Source organism: Myotis davidii, unplaced genomic scaffold, assembly GCF_000327345.1.
Source record: "Myotis davidii unplaced genomic scaffold, ASM32734v1 scaffold59, whole genome shotgun sequence".
Lineage (NCBI taxonomy): Eukaryota > Metazoa > Chordata > Mammalia > Chiroptera > Vespertilionidae > Myotis > Myotis davidii.
Window position 1 is genome coordinate 8,715,090 of NW_006293001.1, and position 10,960 is coordinate 8,726,049.

Here is a 10,960-nt window from a genome sequence, read left to right on the forward strand (position 1 = left end):
CAAGAAGCTCAGAGAATCCCAAACAAAAGGAATCCAAAGAGGACCACACCAAGACACATCATAATTAAAATGCCAAGGGCAAAAGACAAAGAGAGAATCTTAAAAGCAGCAAGAGAAAGAAACACTGTTACCTACAAGGGAATACCCATACGACTGTCAGCTGATTTCTCAACAGAAACTTTGCAGGCCAGAAGGGAGTGGCAAGAAATATTCAAAGTGATGAATGCCAAGAACTTACGACCAAGATTACTTTATACAGCAGAGCTATCGTGTAGAACTGAAGGTCAGATAAAGAGCTTCACTGATAAGAAAAGGCTAAAAGAGTTCATCACCACCAAACCAGTATTATATGAAATGCTAAAAGGTATTCTTTAAGAAGAGGAAGAAGAAGACAAGGTAAAGATAAAAATTATGAACAACAAATACATATCTATCAACAAGTGAATCTAAAAATCAAGTGAATAAAAAATCTGATGATCAGAGTAAACTGGTGAATATAATAGAATCAGGGGCATAGAAAGGAAGTGGACTGACAATTCTCAGGCGGGGGGTGTGGGGATAGAGACTGGGCAAAAAGTCATACACCTATTGATGAGGACAGTGGGGGTGGGGGGGTAAGGGCAGAGGGTGAGGTGGGAACTGGGTGGAGGGGAGCTATGGGGGGAAAAAAGAAGAACAACTGTAATAATCTGAACAATAAAGATTTATTTTTTAAAAAGTAATTCGTTCTTTATAAATAGGCATATCACAAGCTTTCTGGTCTAAGTGTTGGACTAAGAATGTGCTAAGATAAGATATTAGAGTAACAGGTAGTGCCTAGAGAAGGGAATAAGTTGTGTGTTTTTCCAGGATGGGGTAGAACACTGGATTGAAAACACCACTTCTGTATATTATACAGCCTCTAGCTCTGGGCACATAGGGAATAATTAATACATATTCATCAGGTAATAAAGATTCCTCTTTATAAAATTCAGTCTCTTGGGATGATTATATATCAGAGATATATAAAACCACCAAGGAGGCAAATAATGAGACTTCAAATTGGAATTTACTATTTTAAAACTATACCAAAAATGAAATCTGGAATAATTTAAAATAAGAGGAATATTCAGAAGTTTACAAAAAGAGAAAAATATTGAGTCACATTAATAACCATCTCATTATTTTACCCTTTCCTTGTAAGTTTCTCTTCTGGCTCATGAATTCTCTTCTTATGAGAGAAAGGCAAGTCAGTCAAGAGAACATTGCCAAAAGTTAACAGAGTAAGGTCATTTCTATGGCGAATCCTATTTTCCTGATAGACCCTTTTAATATGTGCTGGTCCTTCCAGACACTTGGTACTCTTTTTAATAACTACATGAGCTGGGCTGGCATGGCTCAGTGGTTGAGTGTCGACCTATGAAGCAGGAAGTCACAGTTCAATTCTTGGTCAGAGCACATGGCCAGGTTGCGGGCTCAATCCCCATTGTGGGCCATGCAGGAGGCAGCCGACCAATGATTCTCTCTCATCATTAATGTTTCTATCTCTTTCTCCCTCTCCCTTCTTCTCTGAAATCAACAAAAATACATGTAAAGAAAATACTACATGACATTTTAATAGTACCACTTCATGGAACTCAAAGAGACAAATAAATTTAAGAGGCAATTCCTTAAGTCATCCATAATTTTACTTCACTTTGTCTGTACTTTATTTTTATTCCCTTGATATTGATAGACATATTTCTGATCTTTATAAGATGGGTGATGGTTCACTATAATTCTCACACCTCATGCACACCAGCAAGGCCAGTCCTCTTTTGAACATTTAGTTGCTTGCTTATTTCCAAAACTTTACACTGCAGCCATGACAGCCAAGGGTAACAAATGTGTGGAAGACCTTGCTCTGCCTAATGTCAACTGGTGGAACCGTCAAGGACTCAGTTGATGGAACTGAAACAAGACATGCTCAGCAAACCAACCTAGCCTCTCTTTCTGTGCAGTATTTTTGCTGCCTGGTTTTATAACAGACCACTAAATAGGCAGCCAGAATTGTGTGTGTGTGTGTGTGTGTATTTTCACCCAGTTTGCAAACCACTGAATTGACTGCTCTTTCCAAATTATTGTTTCAGAGCCCTAATGTTTTGATCGAGCAAAACAATAGTAAGAGGACATTTCAAGAAATCAAAGACTTGGAAGCAAAACCTACAAGACAATTGATGAGTGATCATGTACACACATCATTTAAGTGCAATAAAAATAAAAAAGAACAAAAGAATGATTCAGATTCAATAAAGCCCCCAAAAAGTCATATCTACTAAGTGTAAAACATTGTTGTAGGGTTTGTGGAAGAAATAAAGAAAGCTAAGATATGGTCCTTTATTTCATAGAGTTTATAAATTTATTTATACATTATAAATTAAATAACCTTGCAACAACAATAACTGCTATTAATTGAGCACGTGCTGTGTCAGGCTTTATACACATCCATTGGACCCTCTTAGACATATTATGAAGTGGGATTTGTACTTACTTAATAGAAGGGAAAATAGAATCTCAGGGACATTAATAAGTTTCCCCCAGGGTCACAGAGGTAGAAAATGCCAGAGTCTAATTCAGAACAGGACCTGTGTGATTCCAGAGTCTACGCTCTTTTTCATCCCACTTCCCGCAAAACAAATGACACCTTTCAATCACCTAGAACTTACTATGTGCCAGAAGTATTTAAGTGCTTCCTATATATTATCTCGCTTGTCTTCACAACAACCCTGTGAAATAATATTGATAGCCCCATCTCATAGATGAGGAAACTGAGTTTTGATTAAATCTCACAGCTAGTAGACAGTGGATCGGGAATTCACATCTAGCCAGTCTGACTCCAAAGCTATGCCAAATGACAGCAGATGCTTTGGTTCCACATAAGCAGCAGAGACAATTGAGAACTAACTGGTCTTGGGGAGAAAAAAATTAACATCACAGGCTAGACTCAGTGATCAGAGGAGAGTTCATGAAGGAAAGCGGCACTGCACTGGGGTGTTGGGGATGCGCAGGAGGGACCAGGCAGAGTGTAGGGCTCAAACAACTTGAGAGAAGCCTAACATGGGTGAAGACCTAATGACCAGGCCTCCATGCACAAAGCACAGAGAACCTCTTGTAGAGTGGTGGACAACAAGGCTGGGGAGATGGAAAAGAGAGGGTCTTGAATACCAAGCAAAGGAATAGTATAATCAGCCCTAGCCAGTTTGGTTCAGTGGATAGAGAATTGGCCTGCAGACTGAAGGATCCGGTGATCGATTCTGGTCAAGAGGACATGCCCATTAGGGGGCAGGCAGGAGGCAGCCAAACAATGATTCTCTCTTTCATCACTGATATTTCTCTCTCTCTCTCTTCCTCTCCCTTCCTCTTCGAAATCAATAAAAAATATATTTTTTTTTAAAAAAGAACAACATAATCAAATGGACTGAGAGTAAGAAGCCTTAGAAATCACTAGTGCCCATAACTGTGTTAAAACTAAAGGTCCGCTCTGGGCAGATGCAAGCCTGGACTAGGATGCAGACTTTGGCCATGAGAAGGATTTGGGGCTCCACTTCATTCCCCAGAACCTTGCCCAGAGCATGAGCTCAGTGAGCAGGCTGGTAGGCAGCTCACTAACAGGCTACTAGCAGAGATGGGCTTCACCTTGCAGCCCCTCTAGTTGCCCCAGGTCTCTAGTTGCATGGCAAATGGCCAACATGGCCCACAGATGCTACCAAAAGTGCTCTATTGTCTTTTTCCCGCCGTCCTCTCCAAGCTGAATGTGACTGAGCATCCAGCCTTCATAATTCAGTCAACCCTCAAAATAGTCAGTTGATCTCAAAGATGGCTTAAATAATTGCTTAATTTTAAAGTGTCTTTTCAATGGTCAAAAGCCAGCAGAATAATGCGATGCACTATCAAAGTAGCCCCTCAATTCTGAGAAGTGGGAAATTAAGTTTCCACCTTTTCTAATTGAGCTACTCTTCTCCATTTTCATCTCAACACTAGTTACCTGCCTTTCTCCTCTTCCCCGAAGTCACTTACATCCATTTATCTTTCACTGGGTGCCTCCTACCCCTACAACCAGTGTCAATCAACTCTGCAAAGCATTATCTATAAAACTTCACTTCTCGGGAGTTCTTGAGAGGATGCTGGGCATATAGGGTGAAGCAATTATTTATTCAATTGCCCTGGGCAAAGCAAGATGTATAGTGTCCCTGGCCCCCACATGTGGAATCCAGTAGTGCCCATCCCCTAGTCACTGTAACAACCCTATACATGTCCAAACACCCCTAGAGAGTGGCAGTACCACCCCTATTTGAAAACAACTTAGAACCTCTAAGCAGCTTGGACATTCAGAGCTCAAAACCTCTTAACCCACATGAAAGAGATCATCTAAGAAAACCCCTATAATAAATTCTTCCCTTCTAAAGATAATAAAAATTTTTAAACAGCAATCCCACTCCCTCCCACCCATCAATAAGAGGGCCTGGGATTGGGCAATATCAGGCTGCAGCTGCTAGTACCAGCAACTTGAAATGCACTCCCCTGGGAGTGTGATAAAGAATCTAAGTTCCAAGGAGGCCTGTTCACCCTGGAATGCTCCACAGTCCGTCCACAGGCTTCCCCACTGGGGAGGGGGGTGGATGAGAGAAGGCAGAGTTGAGGGGCAGGGGGAGTCACAACAGGAAAGAAAAACAAATCTAAAATCCTCATTAATATCAAGGATTGCTACTATAAAAAACAAAGTCCTAAATACACTTGCTTTATGGTGCAACCTTTCTGCATCTATGCGTGTAATTACCAGAACAGAAAATAATTTCTTCAAATGTCCTCTCCCCATCCCTACCACATACACTCACTATATATATATTCATGTAAGTGCCTAAAACATTCAAAAAAGTCCAGGTTTTTACCAAAAATGCTCAGCAATGAAAACTTCCTGCCAGCAAATACCCAAACACTGAAATGTGTAGGCTTTATTGCTACTTCCCCCAATAATTCACGCAGTGCTTTCTCTATCAGCTAAGTCTGCTGAGGTTACTATAGATGAACTCCTCCTCCGCATGGAAGAAAAATAAGGCCTTAGTCCCCACTCCCCGCAAGGGTCTAATTGGTTATTTACTTCTTTAATGGCCAAAGAGCTACATTTATATAGGATGTTGAAAAGAACACTATCCAAACAGAAGAAAATTTAAGAGAGTCCGCCTGCTCAGTAAATAAGGACCCAATGAATCAGACTACTTAAGAAAAGAGTAAAATGCCCTTCAGCACTTAATGATTTAACACACTTATACAGAAACTATAAATCACCCCCATTTAAAGAGCTTATTTCTAGCCCAAATTGCCAAAAGTATTCCTATATGGCTTCTTAATTAGCAATATAAATATTGGAAAATGGTTAAGAAGATTAACATCAGATTATCAAATAAACAATGGCTTGATCCTGGAAATTACAACAATAGCAGCAAAAGGAGAAGAAACTGACTCCCAACTGGTGGATTTGGTAATTCTCTAGTCATAGGCTAAATCATTCCTAATTCTTGACCGAATTGTGCAAAACCCCACTATATTCCTCTTCTCTTACTCCATGTTATTTAGTTATTTAGTTTAAAAGCCTGTTCTTGGATAATAAGTACTGATAATTAACCATTTGATAAACTAAAGTCAACATTTTTAATAAAAAATGTATTGTCATTACTTTTTTAAAGAGCTGGTTTGCTGGTGTTTTACAAAGTGTTTTTATTTTTTTTTCCTCTAGTGACAAGTTATAGCTCAGAAAGGATTTTATAAGCAGAAACTCTATTCTTCAACAATGACATGATATAGAGAACAGAAGAAGCAGATGCAATTAAATAACCAAAAGAAGGGTGATAGTAGGTGTCAGTAATTTATTATGATTCTACCATGAACAGAACATTATTCTAAACCTTAAGCTCCTAAGGCAGGAATAAATACTTCTGTAATCCCAGTGCCTAGCACAGTACCTCCTAGTACCCAGATGACCCTCAATAAATGAACAATATATGATGTATTAAGATATATGGGTGAAGCCGAGATGAGTTCCAAAAGATAAAGTCTTGAGATTTTGATGATTTGTGGACTTTTATAAGGGACCCTGCTGTTTAAAGTCTAAAAACAGTTCAACAATCCAATAGTCATTTTCCATGCTGACCTGCACGAAGACTCTAAGAAGTCAGCCCCAAATCCCCGGGAGCCTATTTATAAGTTCAGGTCATTCTCTACTAATTCAATGAGGAATGAGGCCACTTTCCCACTCCCCCATATTATGCAAAATATTACATTTATATCCAGCATTACTCTGAAGTGTAGAGTACTTCCCCCACAAAAAAAAATACAATAAAATAAAATAAAGGCTACAAGAGAACATCTGATTCGACAAATCAAAATTTGTAATTTTTATTATAAGCAATTTGCTAACAACATGATCATGATTTTAGTTTCCCTATACAGAGTCAAAGGTAAAGCTGATTGTGTTAACTTGGGAATCTATAAAATAGGAACCATTATATTTGCAAAGATTTTCAAGGTAGAATGACACTGGATTTCTTGTGCCTCCTCTTATATTGATTTTAACAGATTGAGCCAAAGAGAACTTCAGAACATGCCAAGCCAGCAGGTTATCTGTCACACCAGGTGTCCTCTGCCCTGGTTTGTTCTGCCTGGGCTCAAACAGCATTTATAGGTCTCCAAATCACTTCCAGGCTCCATAAATGTCATCACTTCATGTTACAATGTGATTGTGATGACTTGAAACAACTCAGTAGTTTGTTGACATAGAATCAACAACACTATATTGTCATCAACTGATATCTATGTGTAATGAAATGGTGTTTGAGCTTCTGACTATATATGGTGAACTTATAATGTCCCAATATCAATGACAGGTTAAATAGAATTATGAATTCATTAGCAATGGATTGTCAGAAGCAAGAAGAAAAAGGGTAGAGTATATTTCCTAAGATATTGCCTAATCTGTATTTTAAGTAGTGACAGTAAAAATTTTTAAACCATCTATTAAAATAGAATCTTAGGATTTTATGGGAAAAAGTAATGGTTTCAGTACTAAACTGTACTAGGAAGTACATACAATAAAATCTCTAATAACTGACACAAATAATTAAAACCATTGCTTCCTGAAATTTTACCTATGTTACACTTTTTAAAAAGGCAATCACATTAAGAATTTGGCCAAAAATAGAGTTTTCAGTGGCTGTCTCAATTCTGGAAATTTGGTGACAGTCCTGAATTAGACAATGAATAAATGAGTGGGACCTTGGGTATTATAATAATTAATTAGATTTAGTAATAAATTCAGACCTTTTTATAAGAGCTAAAATAAAAGAGTAATGGAAGAGTTGGGAGATGGGGGCCCACTAGAAGAGGTCAAAGAGGGAAAAGGGGTCATATAATACCTTCAACAATAAAGATTTTTAAAACAAAAAATAATCCCATACAATAAAAGTGTAATATGCTAATTAGACCAGACATCCTTCCAGACGACCTTCCGGATGAAGACGGGGCTGCGAGGGCTGAGGCAGAGGCGGCCGCCTCGGTGGCGGGGGCTGAGCCCCTAGCATGAATTTTGTGCATCGGGCCTCTAGTAATAAATAATAAAATAAAATACTAATGGAGAAAATACCAGATTAAGAGCCAAGAGGCACGTCAGTTTCAAACCTTGCAATAGCATTGACCGTCCCCAAATCAAACTAAACTCTAAATTCCATGAGGGCAGAAACTGTTCCTCTCATTCCCATTGAATCTTCATTCAAGAAATATATGTTGCTTAGCTGACTCAGCTTGGTGAATTTGGATTTAAACTGATATGCAATTTCCTTACCTGCAAAATTTCTGACCTGCAAAATCAGGTTCTGGTGAGGATTTAGCACAATGACTGAATTCAGCAATCCCTCCATAAAGAGCGATTCCCTCCTGGGCATGCCCACCCCTCATCCAATTCTAACATTCTAGGAAATAAAATACTCAAGGATCAATACCTTCGCCAAACAAGACCTGTTTAGTCCCCCTTTCCAAAACCTTGCTTTTAGGAGCCACTTTGCTCCTAGGAGGCTCAGAATTGAGAGCAAGAATGTGTGGTGGTTGTGTTGCCTCCTGGCCATGAGCAAGTATCCACTGGCCCAGTCTGGAGTCAACAGCAAGACTAGACATCAAGATTTATTCCAAGAAACAGAGGTCAAGCTAGAGCCAAAACCAAGACTGCCGTTGGTTTGTTTTTTATCTTCTTCATGCATTTTTCTATTGTCCCACAATGAGCATTTTTACATTTTTGTCTATTTTAAATCATTCAATCTCAGATGATCCTCTGGAGTTTTTATGTGGAATATTGTAAGTGTATAATTTCAACACCAAAAAAATAATTGAAGATAAATATACAGGCTTTCCCAGAGCAGACCTTAAATCCTTACACTGCACATTAAACTTGGACATAGTTACCTTTTTATAGTTATAAAAGGATTCCTATTGACCTCAGCTCATGCCTCAACATATGGCAGAGAACTGGGGACATGAAGAAAATCAGGATTTTAGTCAACTGAAATTAAGCTTTCTAAATTTCCCATTTAGAAAGTTCAGAAACTCTGCAGGGCCTAGGTTCCAAAGAATGAAATTTCAAATTCCTCCCAAAAGTGATAAGATATTCATTAACCTAGTTCTCTAAACTTTCTCTTATGAATAGAAAAATGCTACAAACATTCTTTAACTAGAATTATTTGTGATAATGCCTTTACAACACATCCGCGGGGAAACTTGATCATTTTAAGTTGTTACCTTCTTTCTGATTGAATGAGAATGGATTTCTGTAAACCTAGACATCCAACCACTCCAAAAGGAAGAATAAAATATCCCATTGCTATAATCCCAGCCCTAAGCTTTCTGGTAAGAAACAGAGAGACAATACAACCCTCCTAACAAGTCTCCACCTCACAGAGCAGAGGCTCCAAACTCAATTCAACCCAACAAACATATGTTGAAGTCTTATCTGTGTGCTCTTAAGGAGGTAGAATAACAACTGCTAGGACACTACCAGCCCAGAGCAATGTGGCTCTCAAGCAAGCAAATACAACCATCCCATATCCTGCCAGAAACTAAGTGAATCCAGTTTTCCAAGAAGGGTTATGTTCACTGTTTATTAAGACCACTCAACACTTCACTACATTTTGTGGGTAAAGTTACAAAGAGGGGAAAGCAACTTAAACTTAAAAGGCTCTTCTGATAGCCCAGGAATGAGGCGATTAGGGTCTTATCTACTTCAATGGTCCTACCTCTGCTTCATTTCCCCACCCTTGTCTAAAAATCCTTTCCTTCCCCTCTCCCTTGGATTCCTATATTGTGGCTGGAGTTTTTGCGGCTTTCTACCTGGCCTGCATTGACAATGAATGACCTTCAAAATCTGCTCCCAGTGAACTTACAGCAACGTTTACGGGATTTTTAAAGCCCTCCCATGGATATTTGCACTTTCAGCAGAAAATAGGAAGCCCTCAAAAGAATGAATCTTCTCGCTATGGCATCTTAGGCATTCTCTAGTGCCCAAATACCTTCCTCGCCAATTTGATGGGGCAGATTTTAGGTGGATACCATATCTTATCAGAGCTCCTGATACCGTACCACATAGGTGGTGGGACCTGTACTAGGCATCTTTGCTGATACCAGAAACTCTTCAGCAGCATTTTTCCATACAAGCACAGACCAGTTAAGGGCTTTCCAGGAGAACTTGGAGACATCTCTGGATCAATGTAATTTGTCTTAGATAAATCTATGCTGAAGAAAAAGGCCTTGCAGCAATATTGCGAAAGCAATGATTTCAAAGGCCTAGAAAAACAAGTAACAAATGAACATGAGTTATTGAAACACTGTAGTTGGGGTTCTTTTGTAAACTGAAACCCCTTACTCTACTGTTTATAGCCAAGAACTCCTTCCCCTGGAAACACAAGATTCTCCAATTCTACCGTGTGTGTGTGTGTTTGTGTGTGTGTGTGTTTGTGTGTGTGTGTGTGTGTGTGTACATTCAACACTTTAGAAAAGCATATCAAGTCGAAGAATTTGTATTTCCCTCCTTCCATTCAGCCCAGCATATCTAAAAGCCAACAGTTTTTCCACAGAAGGTTAAGAAATAAAGTCTGAATAACCAGGTGGCTGTATGCTTGATACGCTACTCTAAAATTGGGGTGGAGAGGTAAGGAAGGGGAAAGGGAAGACTGCTTAGAAGCCAAGCAACTTTCCAGAGGTAAGCCCCTGGAGTCATGCAGCCTGGCTTCAAACGGCAGCTCCACCTCTTACTAATACTATGGCAGGCATGTCTCATTTCCATGCCTCAGTTTCCCCATCTAAATATGGAAATAATAAGGGCTCCTACTCATAAACTTAATATGAACATAGAATAAGGATTATGGGCTTGGTACATGAGTAAGTGTTCAACCAATGAGAGCTATAGTTGGCCAAGTGTTTTCTGATACTTAAACTCTATATATTGTCTCCCTTTGAAATTTTTAGTGGTTTTTGTTTGTTTGTTTGTTTCATATATACAGGGCAAAAATAGGTTCACAGTTGCATTGTAACATTCTTTTGAAGTAATAAAGCTCTTGTAATAACCATAACCTAAATATATTTTGCATTATTTTTTATCTTTTTATTTAATTTTATTTTTCAATTACAGTTTGCATTCAACATTATTTTGTATTAGTTTCAGATGTACAGCATAGCAGTTAAATAATCATATACTTTACCAAGTGTTTCTCCCACTATTTCAGGTACCTACCTGGCACCATACATAGTTATTACAATATTATTGACTATATATTCCATACTGCATGTCTTTTTCTATAGGAACAACTATAAACCTACTTTTGCCCAACCCTGTATTTGCTTATACTCTAAGACTTCTATATTCATAATCTGCAACCCAGTTTGAGAATCTTTCTAAATTAACCTG